This window comes from Thermobia domestica, chromosome 18, assembly GCF_964235325.1.
Source record: "Thermobia domestica chromosome 18, izTheDome1.hap1.1, whole genome shotgun sequence".
In the NCBI taxonomy this organism is placed as follows: Eukaryota; Metazoa; Arthropoda; class Insecta; order Zygentoma; family Lepismatidae; genus Thermobia; species Thermobia domestica.
The window spans coordinates 172298500-172321385 of record NC_137471.1 but is presented as its reverse complement, the minus strand read 5'-3'; the positions used below and the strand labels follow the sequence as shown (position 1 = coordinate 172321385).

Sequence of the window (22886 nt, the reverse complement as noted above, 5' to 3'; positions counted from 1 at the left end):
GAAATTCTTAACTTTATTTAGTTTTCTGCGACTGCAATATGGTTGTTTCTCTTAAGTGGTGTGACGGTCAGGTAATAGTTTCTAACAGTTACAATACAATCTACTTCGACTATTGGTCTATGGACAGTTCTCTGGTAAGAAAAAAAAGAAGTTAACAATAAAATCTGATAATGGTTGATATTGTAAACAAATTGGATATGAGATTGACAGACAGAATTCTAGATGTGTTCTATTGAAGTTTTTTTTTCACAATGTTATGGTACTATAATGAATATACTGGCACCTTACGTTAAATGTAGAAGTGTGGTTAACTACCACACCAGTCTGAGTTGAAGCATTGTTAATAAATCGTATCTGAAATGATTTTTTTTTCTTTTTCAAAGTACTTAATATAACTAAGGCAAAATATTCATATATACGTACATGTTTAAGCTGAGCTTTATTAAAGGAGTTGAGTGGAGCTATTACTCTCCCTTCTAATCTGCATCCACCGGAGGTAAGTTTCTGGTTCTTCATTCTTTTTGTTTCCGTTTTCGTTTATTATTATTTTTCCGTTGCGCGATAGATTCCCTTCTCGATTCCTTTCGAGGTTGCTAGGACTTCGAATTAGGGATCAAGAAGTGAGTTCAAGGGAGGTGGTCGTTACGTATTGGAAAGAATCAAAACTTCCCTTGAAGTAGGCTTTTAGATTGTAGCAGTAGTTTATACAAAACAGAGACTGTAAAAAAAAAAATAATAAGCTGTTCCGATGTTGTTTATAGGACAAAATAATAATATTATTATACAATTGTAATAGAAAACATGGAAACAACAAAATTCCAAAGACAAGAAACGAAACAAGAATACACAGCGACTTGTAACTCACTCTTCATTTAACCCACTGGCCGGCCGACATTATCGGCCACATGTGCATCCAATCATAAGAAAACATTGCCCCCGACAAAATCGGTGTCGGCGATATCGCCGACAATATCGAGGGCTTGGCCGACAGCATCTCGGAGGATCGGCCGATAATGTCGGTGGCGTGTGCAAGCTACGATTTGAGTGCATTGAAGTATATTTCACAGCCGACATTATCGGCACTTCCACCGATATTATCGTTGCCGTGTGCAAACGCACTTAGGAATCTTCCCCCCTTGGTAAAACCTGCCGAAATTGGAAGCAATTCCAAAGAAACACTGCTCCGAAAAGAGAGGGAGCAAACATGCATAAAGAGATAGTCAGAGTCGGATTTAGATTTAGTGGGGCCCCAAGCTGTTTAAGGTAATGGGGCCCTTTATGTGTTCAGATCAACATAGGCACCCTACATACAGAAATGAAGAAACTAGAGATAATTTAGGAAGCAGACTAGCAGAAGGAGCTTCATTAATTACATGAACGTAGGCTACACAGCAGGAAGCACTGTTGCTATGTATATATAAATTTTATTTTATTTTTTTAATTTTCTTATATTTTAGAAATGTATGTCCAGTTTTTCTTTAGATTTTGGGGCCCCGAAGAGAGCGGGGCCCTAAGCTATAGCTTGTTTAGCTTATACGTAAATCCGGCACTGTAAATAGTATATATATACAGGCGCGGATCCAAGGGTGGCTATAGAGGCTATTGCTCCCCCCCCCCTTCTTGACGCTCAGGTATACACAGGATAAAATGGGCTTCAATCAAGGATCTTATAAATAGAGGATCTGCCCTTACAACAAAATCTTGAAGCCATACGTCACAGTTTCGTCACCCCTACTCTGCCTACTCCGCCGAACAAGATCGCAATGTTTTGAGCCAACAATCATGGCGGAAACGAAAGTAGCCAATCACACTTGCCGATGGTCGGTTGTATTTTGGCTTCATTAATTTAATAGGATGAAGATACGTGTAGGCAGATCCTCTATTTTATGATCCTTGGCTTCAATCCTGTTTACTCTGGATGAAGAGGAAAACTATGGTTTAGCTCCTCCCTTGATCATATCCTGGATTCGCCACTATATATAAATAATATGTGTGTGTGTCTAGTATACATAAACGAAGACTTTGGTTTGGCTTATCCTTCACAAATCTTTGTCGAAAGGTTGACTTCATCGATACAAACACAAATTACTTCTCATAGAACCATCTACAAATGCACTGTACTGCTGAAACAGAAACCATCAACTAAAGAGGTCATAAATTTTGTCATTCCTCGTGTTTGAAGTTCCCGTTCTTCACAATGATTTCCTTCCTCCCGCCCCTGTTAAGAAGCTCAAAGTAGGTTTTCAAAAGGACTGGCTCCCGCTGAGAAGGAAAGTGGGATGAGGAATGACTATAGTGACATCTAGCAGTTAGACGGCCAAGTACGTGAACACAAATATATCTGATTTCTGATTTTTGTAGATTCAATGATGAAGGATATAATTTCTCATCGATTGTGTAATGGATGTCTTTGGAAACAGCGAAAAAATAGCACAGTAGCGCACAAATACAAAGATTGTACTCCATTCTCAAAAAAGTCCGGAGTTCTTAGCTTTTTTCCTTACTGTAAAAAAACAAGACTTTTCCATCTAATTTTGATCATTTTCTTATGGGAATTTGGATTATAATTGTCTGTATTTATAAGAAGAAAATATCATGTACAGCGTTCAAATTGCACCTTTAAAATGAGATGCATCATATTTAGTGAGCTACTGAGACATTTTTGCGAAAGAACGAAATTAAACCATGATTTGCCTAAAAAATGGTTGAGATCCCATGTTAAATTGAACACCAATATTCCGGTCGCTCTGGCGCACTCCTTCTCCCTCTTAATGAATTGTGCTTTTGATAAAGTTGCATTGTGGAACCAAGCTTATCCAGATTATCACAAACGACAGGTCGCGAACAAATTATGGGCAGATGTAAGCAAGGAACTTGGCGTGGAAGGTATGTATATTTTTATTTGTTTTGTCTTTAAAATATGAAGATTTAATTAATACATGAACCCCAACTTTTTATTTATATTACCTTTTTTTCCTCAAATGATGATTTTAGGAATATACGTAATTATTGACAAATATGTTTGAAATAGCAAAAATGGGTTTCTTTTACTAACGGAGAAAAGTTTCTTAGAAAGTAGATTTATTCTGTAAATCTAATTTTATTTCGTTAATTTATTTTAAAGTGAAAATAGTAGCGGTTACCACGAAAGCACTACAAGACACGCTCCAACTGCGCATCGATAAGTAGGGTCCTTTGAAAAAATATAGTAGAGTAGGGTAAGGTAAAGTAGAATAAGATATAAATAAGTAGGGTAGGGTAGGGGTTAGCTTAAGGTTAGATAAGTTTTGATCCATTTTCATAAAATTATTAATGTGTAATTTCTCCTTTCTGAGTGAGTATACCTGCTGGAGCGGGCGTTGTAAATTAACCCGTGCATAAAACACAAACCAGTTTGTGCTAGGTGGCCACTGAAAAGCACGAGTGCTATCTAATTGAGACAGGGCAGGAGTGCAGCACGACAACCCGAGTGACAAGGGTGCGTCCGTAGGGAGCAGGCGCGTCAGGGACGGGAGTTATGCGCATAAACGATGATAGTGGAATAGCACACTAACAGGCAGTTATTCCGAAGTTGGTCGTCTGCCTAGGTTTTGGCTAAAAGTGTATTAAATGGTTCCTTTCTTTACCAAAGTTTTACATTTAATTCACATAATAATGCCGAGTGACCGTTAGCGAGTGGAGGCCGGTTAGTGCCTCGCAGGGCACGTTGTTTTCTGTTCTTATTACAGTTAAATGCGAAGAGGGGCCTGTGTTCTAAAAAATTGCTGCCTTGTTCGTTATGTCACTTACCGTTACAGTAAACAATATAACTTTCTCCACGTTTCTTTATAGTTACTTGCTTACCACATTCTCTACAATTTATTTTTAGGTTTATTAAGCTATGACTTTTACTTACTTTTAATGACTTTTCCTGATTATCACCAGCAATGTTTTCAAAAACAAATGCTCATTACATTCCCATAATCCTACCTTGAAGTAACCTTGCGCCAAGTAGTTCCCTCCGCTTGCCAAATAGTTCCATGTTTAAAACCGTTTATATAAGAAAATAAACACAACTTTCGCTTTCCTTATACATTATGAAGCACACGAACAAGCAAATTTATTTCTTGCCGTTAAATTGTCAAAATTTTACTAGATACGGACTACCAAATTTGTAACTTAACCCCACTAACGCATACAATGTTTTCACTGTTACTCAAGATTCATTTCAATATGCTGTGCAGTGTGCACTGACAGTAATTGCTTTTATTCACACTGTCATTCCGTATGGAGCGGGCATGTCAGCGACGGTGGATATGCACATAACCGAGGATAGTGCAAAAATTTTATATCCCATACAACTATGCCTTACATCTAATATAGCTTTACTTCACTCCTGTGGTTCTGCATCATCACTTTACATAATGCCTTGAGTTCATAATAGCTTCGTTATGGAGTACTATGCATTACGAATTACGTATTTCTACCTATGATAAATATTATAATAGATATAAGGTTCCGATATATAGTTACATGTAGATTGCTATTGCAAACTGAATCAACATATAAATAACATAAGTATTTGATGCCTTACATTTCAAATCAGCCAAAAAAAAAAAAATGAAAAATTAACATCACCATCTCAGATATTTTTGATACTTTTTTATAGCAACTATACATGTTTTTTCAATGACCCGTATTTTTTGTGTTGTTGGAAAAGATTTTCCCGCCAAGTAATGGGCCATCAAAATGGGAAGTACAATTTACGAATTTTAAAGGACATGGAAAATCATAAACTTCGTAGCCTCACCATTCAGCTCTGGAGACAGATAGTTATAATTCTTGTTGTGGTATGTACACTCGTGACCAAAATTATTGTCGCATGTCTATAAATATGTTGTTTTTAGTAATATAATTTGATAACGAATTCGTCCGGTATTTCTTATAATGTTAGTATGTGTATAATCGGCAAAGACATGTATGTGGCAAATTTCATGTCAAAAGAGCAGTAAATAAGAACAATCAAACTTTCTTGTCCATTTAGCAACATTTTGTTTTACTCATTCTAATTTTCGTGTTTGTAATTCTTTTCCTCTGAAATTTACTACGAATATACATTTCCCGATTATACATATAGTACCAGTATCAATAGTACCCTGCAAAATCATTATCAAATTATATTCTTACATGGAGACAGTTATAGGTATGCGACAATCATTTTAGACATGAGTGTACATAGGGATATAAATAAAATATATTTTATTATAGTTTGGTTTTCGCATGCATATCTGTTGGTACATAAATTAACAAATGAACGTCAGTTTATCTGAAAAGTCGAAGTTTGCGATTTTTTCGAGCACTTGCGGTTCGAATTTTAAAATTCTATTTTACGGTTGGTAAGACCTAGTTACCCGCTTCTCGAAAAAAAAAATGTATTGCTTCTGTGTGCTACCGTTTTCTCGCAAAAATTTCGAGAAACCGTCAAATTTCCAAAAATCACCTTTTTCGAAATCACCATAATTTAAAATCCTGAAATGTTGGAGAATTGTTCAACTTTACATGAATAATAAACACACCAAATAGCATTGTCGACCAATGCTTCATGAATGAACTACAGCCTCTTGAAGTTAGCGAAGTTTTATTAACTTCAATATCACCGTTGGCAACACTGAAAACAATGAAAGTGCAACAATTTGATGATGTTTGTGGTTCACATTCATTAAATAAAGGATAAAAGTTTTACCTGGCTCCTTTTTATTATTTTGATCAAAAAGGCTCTCTGAAATAATATGATGAGCCTCTCCCTACTTCTCCACCGTTTTCTTAAACCGGTGTAACCTGAGATGAAAATTACGATTACGAAACAAATTTTAAACTTACTTAAAATGGTTTTCGGAAAAGAAGTTGCACTGATTTTTTCCACACTGAAGTAATTATTTGCTTGCTTAGTGTCTTCTTCGCTTAGTGTCTAATAGCATGCAACCATTTCAGATGCTCCAACAGGTGTTGGTGCACTCACAACTCATAGCACGTTGTCGATAGTCACAAAACACTTATATTCACTTCTCTTATTCCCTTCTGGAAACCTGTATCCTGTTGAAGAACCATGTGGAAACAAAGAAAAAAAATGAAATGAAATATTGGAGTTTTACGTCCCACGTTTATGCAGGTTAGGCTAAAGGAAACGGTGATTATGAGAAATGAGTGAAATGGTGGAATGAAGAAAGTGGGAGGAAACGGGAGAACCCCTAGAAAACCCATGAGCACGGTGTTTGTCCACCACAAAGTCCACACGGCGCGAGCTGGGATCGAACCAAGGACCTCAAGCACCGGAGGTGAACGCTCTACCACTGAGCCACCGCGCCGCCTGGAAACAAAGAACACTTCAATTTCATGTAATTTATGATTTATTGATAATATTTCTGCTATCCATCACTGGTTATCATATATGTATGTAACAAAAGTTCATTTTTGCAGATTTCTTAAATCTATACTTTGAATTGCAGAAGCTCGATTTTGGGAAAAGCATGAAGTTAGTCCATGATGACCCGTTACTGCAATAAAAGCCAAAGATGACTTTGGTAAATACCAGTTACCGGTCGCACACTTTCCCACTTTTTTTTTTTTTGTTTGTTTGTTTAATTGTCGAATTCGGTTTTTGGCAACAAGACGAGAGTAATACCCGGAGTTGGTACTTGCACTATACTCACTAATTCTTCTGCAGGTCTAGGGGCCGCGGTGGCTCAGTGGTAGAGCGTTCACCTCTGGTGCTTGGGGTCCTGGGTTCGATCCCAGCCCCCGCTAAAAGAACTTTGTGGTGGACAAACAGCGTGTGCGTGGGTTTTCTTGGGGTTCTCCCGTTTCCTCCCACTTTTTTCATTCCACCATTTCATTCATTAGTCATCATCACCGTCTCCTTTAGCCTAACCGGCATAACGTGGGACGTAAAACAAAGATTTCATTTTTCTTCTGCAGGTTTAATACTGTGAATCTGTTTTTCGTTTTGCCATGTTGCCATATTCTTATCCCCCATCTCTCCAATACATCGCAGAGACCCTTACCACGGCCGGTTTCACTGAAAAGCCACTGCTTTACCGGACCTGCCTGCGTTTTGGACATCTGAAAGCAATTTTTAAAGTGGAATGGAGCACCATCAGAAATCACTGAAACGGTTTGGTAAATTGTAGACACTTATTTTCACGTATTCGAACCTTTTTCTATAACTTATATTTTCGCTTTTCTTCGAGTATTTTTAGAATCTTATTCATTGCTATGAGTACGAGCCGAATCGTGTGTTTTGTCGTCGCTTATTACAGCAAAACTCTCAGTTGTTTCATAATAATATATCACTCCCGTAAAGAAGGAGATTTGCTCGTTTCTCCAGTGATCACTCTGAACTTCCTTTTGCAGAATAACAGTCCAGTTTAAGGGAAGTCCACATGCAGTAAAATAGAATTTGTATCTTGAAATTTTACACGATGCTTTGCGGTAGCATTTTTTTTTACACTTTCTTTGTTCAACTTTCATTGTTTTCACTGTCGCCAACTGTGACTTAAAAGTTAACGAAAGTTCGCTAAATTCAAAAGGCTGTAGTTCGTTCATGAAGCATTGGTCGAGAATGCTATTTGGTGTGTTTATTATTCATGTACAGTTGAACCATCTGACAAAATTTAAGAATTTTAAATTATGATGTTTTTGAGAAAATGGCGATTTTTGAAAATTTGCCGATTTCTCGAATTTTTTGCGATAAAACGGTTGCACACAGAAGCGATACAAATTTTTTTGGGGAAAGCGGGTAACTAGGTCTTACCAACCGTGAAAACGGAATTTAAAATTCGAACCGTAAGTGCTCAAAAAAGCACAAACTTCGACTTTTCACATAAATTTACGTTCATTTGTTAATTTATGTACAAAAAGATACGCATGCGCAAAACAAACTGTAATAAAATATAGTTTATTTATATCCCTATGTACATACCACAAACAAGAATTATAATTCTACATGTCTCCATAGCTGAATTGCGAGGCTCCGAATTTAACAATTTTCCATGTTTTCTACAATTCATGAATTGTACTGCTCGTCCTTGATGGCCCATTACTTGGCAGGATTTTTTTTTCCGACAAAAAAAAAGCGTCCCCAAATTAAAACATGTCTAGTTCCTATAAATAAAAGTTTGAACAATATTTGAGATGGTGATGGTACAATTTTATTTTTTCCATTGCCTGAATTGAAATGGAAGGCACCAGATATCTAATTTAAGTTAAAAACAACTGAAGTTTCTCATTAATTTTTACGTACTATAATGATGTTACTTGAAATTTGTAAAATACTGTACATATTTTAATTTCTTGCATTTCCTTTTTCTATAATAGATTATTAGAACACATGATACAAAACATAAGAAATGTTTATTAAGTATTGGCCTGTTCCGAGAGATCAGAAGAAATGAATACGAGCTGGTTTTGGAATGAAAATGGTGTTCTTTATGCTATGTATTGGGTAGTTCAGGAAGTGAGTATTTATTGAATGTTTTATTATTATTATTATTATTCGATATGCCCATTAAATCATATAGTTGAGACTATTGTATTAATAGAAAGTTGAGACTATAATATTAATAAACTTTCATAGAAATAGGCACTAACTATACATTTAAATAGGAAGAATGGGTCAAATAAAATTTACTGTAGACAGCCAATGACACCCCAAAATAAACAAACTTTTGTTCTTTATAATATATTGAACGTAGAGGAACGACATGGGTTGATTTGGCGCTTTATTGATGCATTTCGAAGGAAAAAAGAGAAGCAGAACACGAGGCAGTGCCTCGAGAAGACGATCCACGCAAGAAAAGGAGAAAATTCCCGACGAGAGCTCACGTCGTAGTTCGGATTCCACGTTAATCAGTAGGTTCACGTTTTGTATAGCCTCGCTGTTTACGGGACGTTAAATTCAAAATCAACTAAACTGAAAGAAGAAAATATATTCAAGCTGATGAAAGAATTCGCCGTGCAGAATTTTGAAACTGTTGACATTGTAGAATAATGCTGGATTTGGCCCATAATTCCGTCATGGTAATTGTAACATAAGACAAAGTAAATTATTCAATAGGTATATTAGATTTCACTGTTTACTTCTTGTTTCACTGTTGTTTCCTTTCCATTATCTGTGTTGCAAATACGTAGTAATAAGCAGTAATGCAGTGTTATGAATTGCTATGAAGTTATGAATATCCTTTAGGTTAGAGATAGTGTAAAGATAACTTCACAGAAGTTTACTTTGGGGTGTTGTAGGAGTAGATATGAGGCACTATGGCTGAAATTTGATCCCTCCCGTTCTTAGAATTCGGTATCATTTCCTGGAATTGGGAGGCAAGTTTCGACAAGCCTTTAGTTGCTATGGTCATAGCCTTTTACGGCTACCAGAGAAGTGCGTGGGAAAATTTTGGTTTATCTGAACGTGTATGAGAACAGTTTGTTGTTATGGTGATAGTCTTGGATGGCTTTATCGTCTTGGGTGGTCATACTCTTGGAGGGATCATAGTCCTATCAGTTATCATGATCGAAGCTTCATGATTGATTGATTGATTTTTGCTTTTCGTTAGCTAGATGCTCTTGGCCTTCATAGTCTTGGATGCTCATACTGTTGGCCGGGTCAGAATCCTATTAGTTATCATGATCGAAGCTTCCCAATGGATTGATTGATTGATTTTTCGTTATGAATTTGAATCCCAAACCCCTCCACTTCCTCCTGCGAAGAACGTAAGGGAACGTTGTTACTATGCTCATACTCTTGGACCGCGAAGCTTCCCAATTGGTTGATTGATTGATTTTTGCTTTTCGCTATGTATTGAATAGCTAAATGCTCTTGGATGGTTGAGAGTTCTATTAGTTATCATGATCGAAGCTTCCCAATGGATTGATTGATTGATTTTTCGTTATGAATTTGAATCCCAAACCCCTCCACTTCCTCCTGCGAAGAACGTAAGGGAACGTTGTTACTATGCTCATACTCTTGGACCGCGAAGCTTCCCAATTGGTTGATTGATTGATTTTTGCTTTTCGCTATGTATTGAATAGCTAAATGCTCTTGGATGGTTGAGAGTTCTATTAGTTATCATGATCGAAGCTTCCCAATTGATTGATTGATTGATTTTTGTCTTTTCGTTATGGATTTGAACCTCCCAAACCCCTCCACACTACTCCCTCCTGCGAAGAACGCAAGCGAACGTTGTTACTATGCTCATACTCTTGGACGTCTATCACGTTCGAAGCTTTTCAATTGATTGAATATCAAGTTCGAAGCTTCCCAATTGATTGATTGATTTTCGTCTTTTCGTTATGTATTGAATAGCTATTTTGTATAGCGAAGAGCATACTTAATGTCTTAAAATATTCAATGCTTTCTCATCGAGAATCGAACCTGTAGCGAAGAGCATACTTAATGTCTTAAAATATTCAATGCTTTCTCATCGAGAATCGAACCTGTGCACTAAACGCAAGACCAGTGCTTCACGATTTAGAGTTGAATTAATTCTTGCATGAAAAAAAAAAAAAAAAGAATTTCATGTATTGGTTTTAGCGTAGCATATGATATGTACATTGTTCGAAGCTCTTCATTTCGAAGCACTATAATGCTTTCAAGTGTTCAATGCTCCCTTTCTCTCTCTTTTTATCATCGAGAATCGAACCCGGACCAAAGTGGTATTAAAACATAAATAACAACCATAAAAATAAAATTTAAAAAATACAGCATCACATTATTATTATTATTATTTTGGGAGTGAAAGTGAAGCAGACAACTAATCTTGATTGTAGCTTCGCTAACTTATGAAATAAAGACTTTACACAAAATTCTACTTTGGTAGGGAGCTGGGATCGAATTTGGTACTTCATGATTTTAAAGTTGAACTAGTCCTTGCATGAAAAAAAAAGAATTTCACTTCGTTTTCACGACAGAAAGGAACGAAATAGAAATATTTAATGCTCTTTCACTAAGAATCGAACCAGAACCCTAATATATGCTTTTATTTTGAAAGTCCTCTCATCGGAATCGAAGGCGAGACCAGTACTTCACGGAAAGGAACGAAATAGAAATATTTTATGCTCTTTCACTAAGAATCAAATCAGAACCCTAAATATGCTTTTATTTTGAAAGTTCTCTCATTGGAATCGAACGCGAGACTTCACGATCTAGAGTTGAATTAATCCTCGCACGGAGTAATCCACCGTGAGGTGAACACTCTTTCACTGAATGTCAGTGCCTCAAGTTGAACTAGTCCTTGCATGAAAAAAAAGAATTTCACTTCGTTTCACGACAGAAAGGAACGAAATAGAAATATTTAATGCTCTTTCACTTCTACTTTGGTAGGGAGCTGGGATCGAATTTGGTACTTCATGATTTTAAAGTTGAACTAGTCCTTGCATGAAAAAAAAGAATTTCACTTCGTTTTCACGACAGAAAGGATCGAATGACTTTCATGTCTTAAAATGTGTAATGTTTTCTCAACGAGGATCGAACCAGCAGGACACGGGAATCAAACGCAAGACCTGAGAATCAAACGCAAGACCTGTACTTCACGACCATTGAGTTGAATTAATCCTTGCATGAAAAAAAAAAAAAGAATTTCACGTATATAGCACATCGTTTCACGATAGAAAGGAACGAAATAGAAATATTTAATGCTCTTTCACTAAGAATCGAACCAGAACCCTAATATATGCTTTTATTTTGAAAGTCCTCTCATCGGAATCGAAGGCGAGACCAGTACTTCACGGAAAGGAACGAAATAGAAATATTTAATGCTTTTTCACTAAGAATCAAATCAGAACCCTAAATATGCTTTTATTTTGAAAGTTCTCTCATTGGAATCGAACGCGAGACTTCACGATCTAGAGTTGAATTAATCCTCGCACGGAGTAATCCACCGTGAGGTGAACACTCTTTCACTGAATGTCAGTGCCTCGCATATAGATTAGATTTTATTTTTTTTAAAAAAACTTTTCGTATTTTTTTCTAGTCGTCTTGTATTGGGTAGCTAGATTCCCCCACCTCAGCCCCCAGATCCATCTTGTAATGCTAAGAATAGAAGTTCCCAGGTTCTCTGCGAAGAGTTTTGAGGAGTTTGACCTGATCTTATTCTCACGAAACGGCTGGAAAATTTTCGTCTGGAACCTTCTCAGGAAATTGAGTTGATAAGACGATTGTTGTGATTCATGGATGTTTTTAAAACGTATTGGTAGCGGAAGCACTTCTCATAGCATATCATAATGTTTTAAAAACGTAGGATGAGAAAATTTGTATGCTCAAATCATCAGGGTTGATTGTATTGCATGTGAAAAGTATTATATGGATATTCACATGATGGTGATGAGATATTGCGCTATAACATTCCCATAGCACAAAAGATTACGCCCCACGAAATGTCTGTAGGTTATGAACTATTTGTTTTATCTAATTTGGTCTTGGGATTCTCACGAATTCACTTGTAAGTGTTCATGGGAATAGAATTTGTTTGCAGACTGTTCTTTGATCGAATAGACCTTAGTTGCTCAGGGGAATATCGCATTGCATGAATCGTGAATATCGTATTTTCAAACGTATACAGCATTTGAGATTACATGTATGTTTGTTGTCGTCTTCACATACGAACATACTCACGTGCGACTGAAGATAGTGTAATCTGAATGCGAAAACGCTGAGTTTGTGTAATGAAAAATAAGTCTGTTAATAGATAAGATTTACTAAAGATGATATTTTGATACATCTATCAAATAATGTGTGTGAATAAGGAAATGAAATTGAATAAGGATATTAAATGTAGCAGGGGAGAGGTTGGGAGATTTTATTCGTTTGGAAGAGCTCATATGTTTCTTGAAAACAGTTATCATAATAAACTTGCTTTATTTTTGACTTCAGATATAAGTGATCGTATTGCTTTGCGATTGCGTTTACCTTTAATGTATATATGGGATTTATGAATTTTTTGTTCGTGTGTTTGTGAGAAATTCTATTTTCGCTGAGTACATTTAATCACGTTGGTATCAGTTTATTCTTGTTGATGTAATTGAATATATTTGTTCTTCGATTAGGACATTTCCTGAAGAATGTAGAGATGAAAGACATGAAATTCTGATTAGGGCTTGTGAAATTTCGTAAGGCTCCTTTCTCAGATAGGTGAGGGCTTCGTCATGTCGCTGCGGTGTATGAGTTTGTGTAATGAAAAATAAGTCTGTTAATAGATAAGATTTACTAAAGATGATATTTTGATACATCTATCAAATAATGTGTGTGAATAAGGAAATGAAATTGAATAAGGATATTAAATGTAGCAGGGGAGAGGTTGGGAGATTTTATTCGTTTGGAAGAGCTCATATGTTTCTTGAAAACAGTTATCATAATAAACTTGCTTTATTTTTGACTTCAGATATAAGTGATCGTATTGCTTTGCGATTGCGTTTACCTTTAATGTATATATGGGATTTATGAATTTTTTGTTCATGTGTTTGTGAGAAATTCTATTTTCGCTGAGTACATTTAATCACGTTGGTATCAGTTTATTCTTGTTGATGTAATTGAATATATTTGTTCTTCGATTAGGACATTTCCTGAAGAATGTAGAGATGAAAGACATGAAATTCTGATTAGGGCTTGTGAAATTTCGTAAGGCTCCTTTCTCAGATAGGTGAGTGCTTCGTCATGTCGCTGCGGTGTAAGTATACATTAAGTCATTATTTTTAAAAAGAAAGAAGAAACGGTTGTATTGAAATGTAATATTTGAAATGATTAAATTTCGTGTGACGTTTTTATTTGACGTCATACGAATGTAGAATAAAACCATTGAACAGAGTGAAGTGTGTGAAGTAGACCTTTACGAATTGTGTTGTGCTCATCTGTGTATTAGAAGAGATTGTCAGCATACTGAAACTCTACGTTTTAGTAAGATAAAACATAGTTGCTATTCTCTCTTTCTTTCTCTTTTAATCATCTCTAAGGTGCTACCTAATTTCTATAGATAGTGATTATTTGAATTAATATACGTATTAGCATTTCACGTTGTAATTCCTCATTTGAATTAACTTTTCTTGTCTGTCTTTAAAATATAATTTGAAATGGAGTCCCTATTACATAACCATTCAGTTCATTTTCCTATACTTCAGGCTGATGGAACTCCAGCTACTTTGTTTACACAATCTAAGTATTACCAAGGGAATTATGGTGTCTTATGTTCCTTTAAAGAGTATGTACCATCATATTCAGAAAAGAAAGATATTGAAATAAGAAATTTGTACACGCAATCCCGTTATCAGCGATGGTTTTTGATTTATATTACCCCTGCTAGCATTGACTTTCAGGAAATGCTAGAGTTAGGAGGACATAGATATTTTTTATCCGTAGTGTCATCACTTATCAAAACTTGCTGGCCATTACGTGATGCAACTTTTTTTCGCATTAAAGGTTCATCTGAAAAATTTCAGATTTGTGCAATTTATCAAGGTGTGGGTAATCAGATACAGCTACAGGAACGATTAGCCAGATATAAGTGTAGGTGCATCTTTAATAGTGTAATTCAAATTGCGGACCTATTGTCAACATGTGAAGAAATGTGTAAGAATGCATCATGCATTATATCACAGAATACTACACTGATAGACCTATCCGCTTTCGCAGATTTGTTCAAAAAACGTAACACATGGCTAATGTAATTTGTCATCTGAATTACCTTTTCTTGTTTGTCTTAAAAGCAATACATCTTCACGGGTAATCACTTAACGTACGGACAGCTAAGAAAAAGTATTCTTCAGTTGAGAAAATTTCTTTTCCTATTACAGTACCAATTTGAGAAGCTATCAAATTATGACTATTCCAAAGATAACGTGACAAGAAAAACAGATTAATTCATTTGTTCCCAAGTTAATGCGAAAAAGAAAATTTGTCAACTATAGAATACTTTCTTTTTCGTTTGTACAGAAAGATTATATGACTTAGATTTTTGTCTCATATATCATCGGAGATATTCTGATTCTTTTAGAATAGAATGCAATTTAATATAATATTTCCATCAGGTTTATTATTTAGTTTACTTTTACGTTATTATATGTAGGAATTTATTTTCTTGTTCTTTGACACTACTTGCTGAAAACAATACATATTCGCGTCAAATCACTTAGAGCACGTATTTTCTGTGTAGGAAACTTGAGTTCGACTCTTGATTGATTCCAATTTAACCTGTAGATTCATGTTTCGTATAGCCTCGAGATATTCTGATTCTTGTAGAATAGAATGAATTTTAAATGTAATATTGACCTGATTATAGTGTTTAGCATTGTATTATATATTCCATAGCTAGTTATTTAATTAAGCATTGTATTATATATTCCATAGCTAGTTATTTAATTACTATTACTGTTAGTATATGTAGGACTTTATTTCTTGCTCTTTAAAATTACGGAAAGAATTCATTTTATAAGTATAGTATTTATATAGTTTAATAGTAGTGATTTTTGATTATTATTTCAGTGCTTATTTAAGCGATATTTTCGTAACGTAGATAGTATTAGTATTGGAATTAATTATTTCATTGTTTTTCGTGGATGTGCGTGTCTATATTATGGGAAACCTGAGTTCGACTCTTGATGATAGTTAATGTAGATCGAATTCCACGTTAGGCTGTAGATTTACGTCTTATATAATCAAATCAAATCTAATCCTTCTAGACTAAGTTTTTCAAAGAATTGATAATGAATGGGGAATTTATTTACCTCTAATGTGATACTTAATTGCTAAAAATAGTGATTATTTAAATTCTTATACGTATTATCATTTGAATTACGTTTTTCTTGTTTGTCTTAAAATAGAATTTGAAATGAAGTTCCTCGTACATAACTGTTCAGTTCATTTTCCTAAACTACAAACGGATGGAATTCCAGCTACTTTGTTTACAAAATCTAAGTATTACCAAGGGATTTATGGAGTCTTATGTTACTTTAAAGAGTGTGTAACATTATATTCAGAAAAAACGATATTGAAATTAGTAATGCGAAAAAGAAAATTTGTCAATTATAGAATTCTTTCTTTTTCGTTTGTACAGAAAGATTATATGGCTCAGATTTTTGTCTGATATATCGTCGGAGATATTCTGATTCTTTTAGAATAGAATGCAATTTAATATAATATTTCCTTGGATATAGTGTTTAGCATTGAGTTATACAGGTTTATTATTTAGTTTACTATTACGTTATTATATGTAGGAATTTATTTTCTTGTTCTTTGACACTACTTGCTGAAAACAATACATATTCGCGTCAAATCACTTAGAGCACGTATTTTCTGTGTAGGAAACTTGAGTTCGACTCTTGATTGATTCCAATTTAATCTGTAGATTCATGTTTCGTATAGCCTCGAGATATTCTGATTCTTGTAGAATAGAATGAATTTTAAATGTAATATTGATCTGATTATAGTGTTTAGCATTGTATTATATATTCCATAGCTAGTTATTTAATTAAGCATTGTATTATATATTCCATAGCTAGTTATTTAATTACTATTACTGTTAGTATATGTAGGACTTTATTTCTTGCTCTTTAAAATTACGGAAAGAATTCATTTTATAAGTATAGTATTTATATAGTTTAATAGTAGTGATTTTTGATTATTATTTCAGTGCTTATTTAAGTGATATTTTCGTAACGTAGATAGTATTAGTATTGGAATTAATTATTTCATTGTTTTTCGTGGATGTGCGTGTCTATATTATGGGAAACCTGAGTTCGACTCTTGATGATAGTTAATGTAGATTGAATTCCACGTTAGGCTGTAGATTTACGTCTTATATAATCAAACCTAGTCCTTCTAGACTAAGTTTTTCAAAGAAATTGATAATGAATGTTTGGATTCCAAGTTAATCTGTAGATTCATGTTTCGTATAGCATCGAGATATTCTGATTATTGTAGAATAGAATGAATTTTAAATGTAATATTTACCCAAATATAGTGATTAGCATTGTATTATATATTCGGTAGCTAGTTATTTAGTTACTATTACTGCTAGTATATGTAGGGCTTTATTTCTTGCTCTTTAACATTACGGGAAGAAATCATTTTATAAGTATAGTATTTATATAGTTTAATAGTAGTGATTTTGATTATTATTTCAGTGCTTTTCGACTATCGATGATAGATAATGTAGTACGAATTCCACGTTGATTTGTAGATTTGTGTCTTATATAATCAAACCTAGGCCTTCTAGACTAAGTTTTTCAAAGAATTGATAATGAATGGGGAATTTAATCAACTCTAAAGTGGTATCTAATTGCTATAGATAGTGATTATTTAAATTCTTATACGTATTATCATTTGAATTACGTTTTTCTTGTTTGTTTTAAAATAGAATTTGAAATGAAGTTCTTCGTACATAACTATTCAGTTCATTTTTCTAAACTACAAACGGATGGAATTCCAGCTACTTTGTTTACACAATCTAAGTATTACCAATGGAATTATGGTATCTTATGTTCCTTTAAAGAGTATGTACCATTATATTTAGAAAAAACGATATCGAAATTAGAAATTTGTACACGCAACCCCGTTATCAGCAATGGTTTTTGATTTACATTACCCTGCTAGCATTGACCTTAAGGAAATGTTAGAGTTAGGAGGATATAGATATTTTTTATCCGTAGTGTCATCACTTATCAAATCTTGTTGACCATTATGTGATGCAACTTTTTTTTCGCATTAAAGGTTCGTCTGAAAAAAAATTCAGATTTGTGCAATTTTTCAAAGTTTGGTAGTCAGATATAGCTACAGAAACGATTAGCCGGATATAAGTGTAGGCACATCTTTAATAGTGTAATTCAAATTGCGGACCTAATGTCAACATGTACAGAGCTATGTAAGAATGCATCATGTATTATATCACAGAATATTACATTGCTACTCCTTCTGTATATAGGATAGGTCAGTGTTTCTTTCTATACATATATGCTATCTTTTGTTGTTCAGCATTACGTCACTTGATGTGAGATCATCACATTAACACTTCTCACTTTTAATATTTATCTTTACACGTATGTAGTTCATTCATTAAAAAAGTAAACTTGCGATGTTTAACAATGATGATGATGAGCGTGTACAATAGATTTCAATCTTTTAATGGTGTCATTCATTTTTAATGTTAAACTTTCGTTTTGAAAGTAATTAATTTTCAGCAGCGGGTGAGGAGCGCTGCTGCACTCTACAAAACTCCTCAAGAAGCCAATATTATCACCCTGAGGAAATGCAAGGTGATTTCTGTACTTTTAAAAATAATTACTTTCAAAACCCTTTTGTGCTTTCCTCTTTTATCTTTTCATTTGCTTTTCATTATTTCACTGTACTTCAAAGGTAGCACTTAGTCATTTCCCTTACCTTTCCATGTATATGCAACTATATATAGTATTTTACTCAACATTATGCGTATATATATATATATATATATATATATATATATATATATATATATATATATATATATGAAGAAGAAATGAAAACAGGATTATCTTGCGTTTAAACCTGTTAGAATATGAACTGCTCAAAGGAATGTGACGCATCTATCTTTTAGCAATAGGTAAGTTTTAAATATCTGTTTTCAATAACAGATAAATAATTACTTTTTATTTAAAATAAAATACTTGTTTTCTTTCAAGGAACAATTTATGTTCACCACGTAAATTAACGATTCATTCTTGTTTCTTTACAGTACACTTTAAAAGAGGATACGTCTTCAAGAGACACTGAATCAAGATTTTCTACGATCAAACAGGTACGAAGACGAAACACTGATCAAAGATCATCTCTCTCTCTCTCTCTCTCTCTATCTCTCTTTTACAAATAAATAAGTTTTATAGCTTTCTTTCGGATAAAAAAAAGATCCATAACTGCTTTTCGTCTTTTAGAATATGTATGATAATATTAATAATTACTTATTTCTTTTAGGTAAAACATTTGCTTCTTTTTTTTTTTACAAAATTCAAAACGAAGTATTGAAATTATATAAGTTACCACCGGGAATTGAATTCGTGTGTTACAAGAATAAGTCAAATGCATACAGATGCAATATTCAATGGAACGGTTATTTGCTTTAAAGAAGAGAAAACTATTGGTTAGTATAGGAATATTGATAAAAAATACCATTGGTAAAAAATATATAGTATTAACTGTACGAATTTCTTTTCTAAAAAATAAGAAAGAAGGAAGGAAAGAAAAGTTAACTTTGACTTTTCGTGCTAAGAAAATATAGTTTAACGTTTTGATCAACACCGAAGCTATGTGAGTCATAAATTATTGTAGTATTTCAAGAAGTAAACTGGAGTTATTGAATGAATAATTAGATTGCATATTGACTGAAATTGCGATCTTTACTGGTATCAAATGGTATTTGCTTAAGAGAAAAGACAATTAATGATAGGTATTGTTTTATTTAGGATTTTTATATCTTCTTAAAATATGAAGATTGTTAGTGTTGCAATTATAGTTACTTGTTTTTCTTCCAGGAAACAAGTTCATGTTCACCGCGTAAAGTAACTGATTATTCTTGTTTCTTTACAGTACACTTTAAAAAAGAGGATACGTCTTTAAGAGACGCTGAAAACTACCTGAAGCAACATTTTCTATGGTCAAATCTGATCGAAGACGAAACACTGATCAAAGAGCAGTGACGCAACTCTCTCTCTTTTACGAATAGGTAAGTTTTATCTTTCTTTCAGATAAAAAAAAAGATCCATATCTGCTTTTCGTCTTTTAAAATATGTATGATAATATTAATAATTACTTATTTCTTTTAGGTGAAACATTTGCTTCTTTTTATTTTTAAGTTAAGATAAAGAAAAACCTATAGATACGGTGTTTTGTTCATTAGAATACATTATTCGTAAAACCTTTTTTTCTTGCAAGATACAATCATTAGAGATTCAAACTGCACGAATAGGTTACTGCGGTTCGTTAAAGATATTAATAACATTCAATACCAAAGATGTATGAGATGTAAACCTATATTTATAAGATTCAAACGGGGTATTGAAATGATATAAGCTACTATCAGGAATTGAACTCAGATGTTCCAAGTATAAGTCAAATGTATACAGTTGCAATATTCACCGGTACGGTTGTTTGCTTTTAAAAAAGAGAAAACTATTAGTTAGTATAGGAATATCGTTGGTAAAAAATGATAGTTTATAGTATTTGCTTTAAAAAAAGAGAAAACTATTAGTTAGTATAGGAATATCGTTGGTAAAAAATGATAGTTTATAGTATTAACTGTACGAATTTCTTTTTTAAAAATAAGAAAGAAGGAAGGATGGAAGTAAAAAAGTTAATTTTGATTTTTCGTGCTAAGTAAATATAGTTTAACGTTTTGTTCAACATCGGTGCTATGTGAGTCATAATTATTGTAGTATTTCAAGAACTAAACTAGAGTTTCGAATTAATAATTAAATTGCATGAAGATGTGATATTTACTGTTATCGTGTGGTATTTGTTTAAGAGAAAAGAAAACTAATGAATAGGTGTTGTTTTTATACTATACTATGCTCAAATTAAGAAACGAATTGACATTTAGAGAAAACTGTTATTCTGTTGTCACAATCATGAGTAGGCCACTAAGGCATCCTCTACAACTTTACCCTCTATAATGGAAAATAATTTTAAGAGGACAATTCAGTGATATACTCATTATGAGGCAACAGAGTAACAGTTTTTGTCTAAATGTCAATTCGTTTCTTATTTTGAACAGAGTATAAGAAAATGTACATACAATGAAAGAATGTCAAGAATACTTGTTATTTCTCGTTCTTGTTCTTTCTCATTACGGGAAGAAATAATTTTATAAGTATAGTATGTTGCTATAAGATAAGTGTACTTTTTGAAGATTAATTTATATTTTCTGATAATAAAAATTTGTATTTCTTTATTTCCAGAAAAGATGATGCCAATCCCCCGTAGTGTTGCAATGACCATTGTAGGGTATTGTGAAGATAAAATCAGAAGAAGAGGATACAAAAAGATGTACTATATTTCTAGTGTCTGTCCAAACAATAAATTGATAAAAAGAAGATGGCACACATACGATGATTGTGTCAATGTGATGCTATTAGAACTTTATCAAAAGGAAAAAAAAGAAAGAGAAAGTGTAGATAAAACGATTTTGGGGGTAAAATGAGACTTAGAGGGTAAGTGTATGCGAAACCAAAGTGAAATGATAAAAGAAAAGAAATGGTTAAAGGTGAAGTGATATTTGGACTACCATAAAAAGCCAAAATGAAGAAAAATGAAAGAAAATTGTAAATATTTGTGTATATATACATATATTAAAATAAAAAGAAAAGGAATTTAAATTCCCTGTAGATAAAATTTGTTGTGAAATTCATGCTTTCATCCCATTTAATTCTATACGCTGATACCTCTTACCGAGAAAGGTCATATTTGTGGAACGTATCTTTATTTGTTCAGGGTCTTTACATAATGTACAAACCTATTACATTTTAGGTTTGAGGAGTGTGGTGTCTCACTGATAGAGGATTTACAACCAGTACTTCATTTTTTCAAATGTTCGATTCTCGATGATGGAGAGAGAGAGATAGAGGGAGCATTAAACACTTGAAAGCATTATATTGCTTCGAAATGAAGAGCTTCGAACAATGTATATCATATGCTACGCTAAAATCAATACGAAGTGCCATATATGTGAAATTCTTTTTTTATGCAAGGATTAATTCAACTCTAAATCGTGAAGTACTTTTACTTTTATTAAAGTGTAAAATTTCCAAACAAATATACAATGTTACTCTTGTGCAGATCACATCTTTGCAATCTGTTCCTACCTCAATCCGAGTTCATGTTAATAGGTAATTGTGATAAACAAAAACTGTGAGCATTAGTTCACCTGTTTACTTCTACTTTGTTCATTCCTGTATTTTTTTATTTTTATGTTTGTTATTTTTCTAAAGCAATTATGTCAGGTTAGAAGAACATGAATCTTTTTCTTTCTAGTACGTGTATTGTTCTTCTACTCATAAATGTGTATTGTTCTTCTACTCATAAATTCAATGAATTTCAGGATGCATGATAACTCTGTGATATAACGTTTATTTACATTGTCATTCTATCAACTATTATTTTTTCGTCTTAATCATATGTCCTTTTACCGAGAAAGGGTATATTTGTGGGGGCGTATCTTTATTTCTCCGAGGGTCTTTACATGATGTACAAACCTATTACATTTTAGGTTTGAGGAGTATGGTGGTTCAGTGGTAAAGGATTTAAAATCAGTACTTCGTTTTTCAAATGCTGAAGCTTCTTGGTATGCATCCTGTTGGAACTTAATGGCGATCCGTGCCTCATTTTGTCAATCATCACACCTTCAGTTAATTACTTTTAAAAAAAAGAAAGATAATGAATTCGGAATTTGCTATAACTTAGTAGAATGAGAATGTATGAGTAGATCATGAAAACTCACGGACATGATGTTCGGAGATGAAACTAGGGACTGCATGCACTTTGCTACAGTGCACGACAATTAGTAATAAATTATGCTCATTATGTTGAGGAAGACGAATGATTAAGACAAATGAATGAATGAATGAATACTTAGTAAAATAAAAATATATAAGTAGACCATGAAAACTCACGGACACTATGTTCGGAAGTCGACCACACTGGGCGGCAATTAGTAATAAAAAATTATAAGCTTACTTGATCGGAGATCGAACTAGGGACCGCATGCACTGGGGGTTGCGGAACAATGCTCTACTATTCTAAGTATTCATCTGAAAGAATACGTCGTTGCTTTATCACTGAACCACACACACAAACTTTCACATATTTCTTACGTTCGAAACGTAAGAAAATATTTCAGTTTAACGTACCA

General features: G+C 33.6%; 1 long non-coding RNA gene across 2 annotated transcripts; it reads left to right on the top strand.

Annotated features, from left to right (window-relative positions):
- The first annotated feature begins 13575 nt into the window (after positions 1 to 13575).
- Positions 13576 to 21587, top strand: LOC145675445 (uncharacterized). Of its 2 annotated transcripts, XR_014129118.1 has the most exons (4): positions 13576 to 13664; positions 18723 to 18785; positions 19571 to 19706; positions 20938 to 21587. It is a non-coding gene; the product is annotated as an uncharacterized LOC145675445 (long non-coding RNA). The 2 variants fall into 2 exon arrangements; XR_014129117.1 differs by lacking the exon at positions 13576 to 13664 and having other exon boundaries at positions 18679 to 18785.
- The last annotated feature ends 1299 nt before the right edge of the window (positions 21588 to 22886 follow it).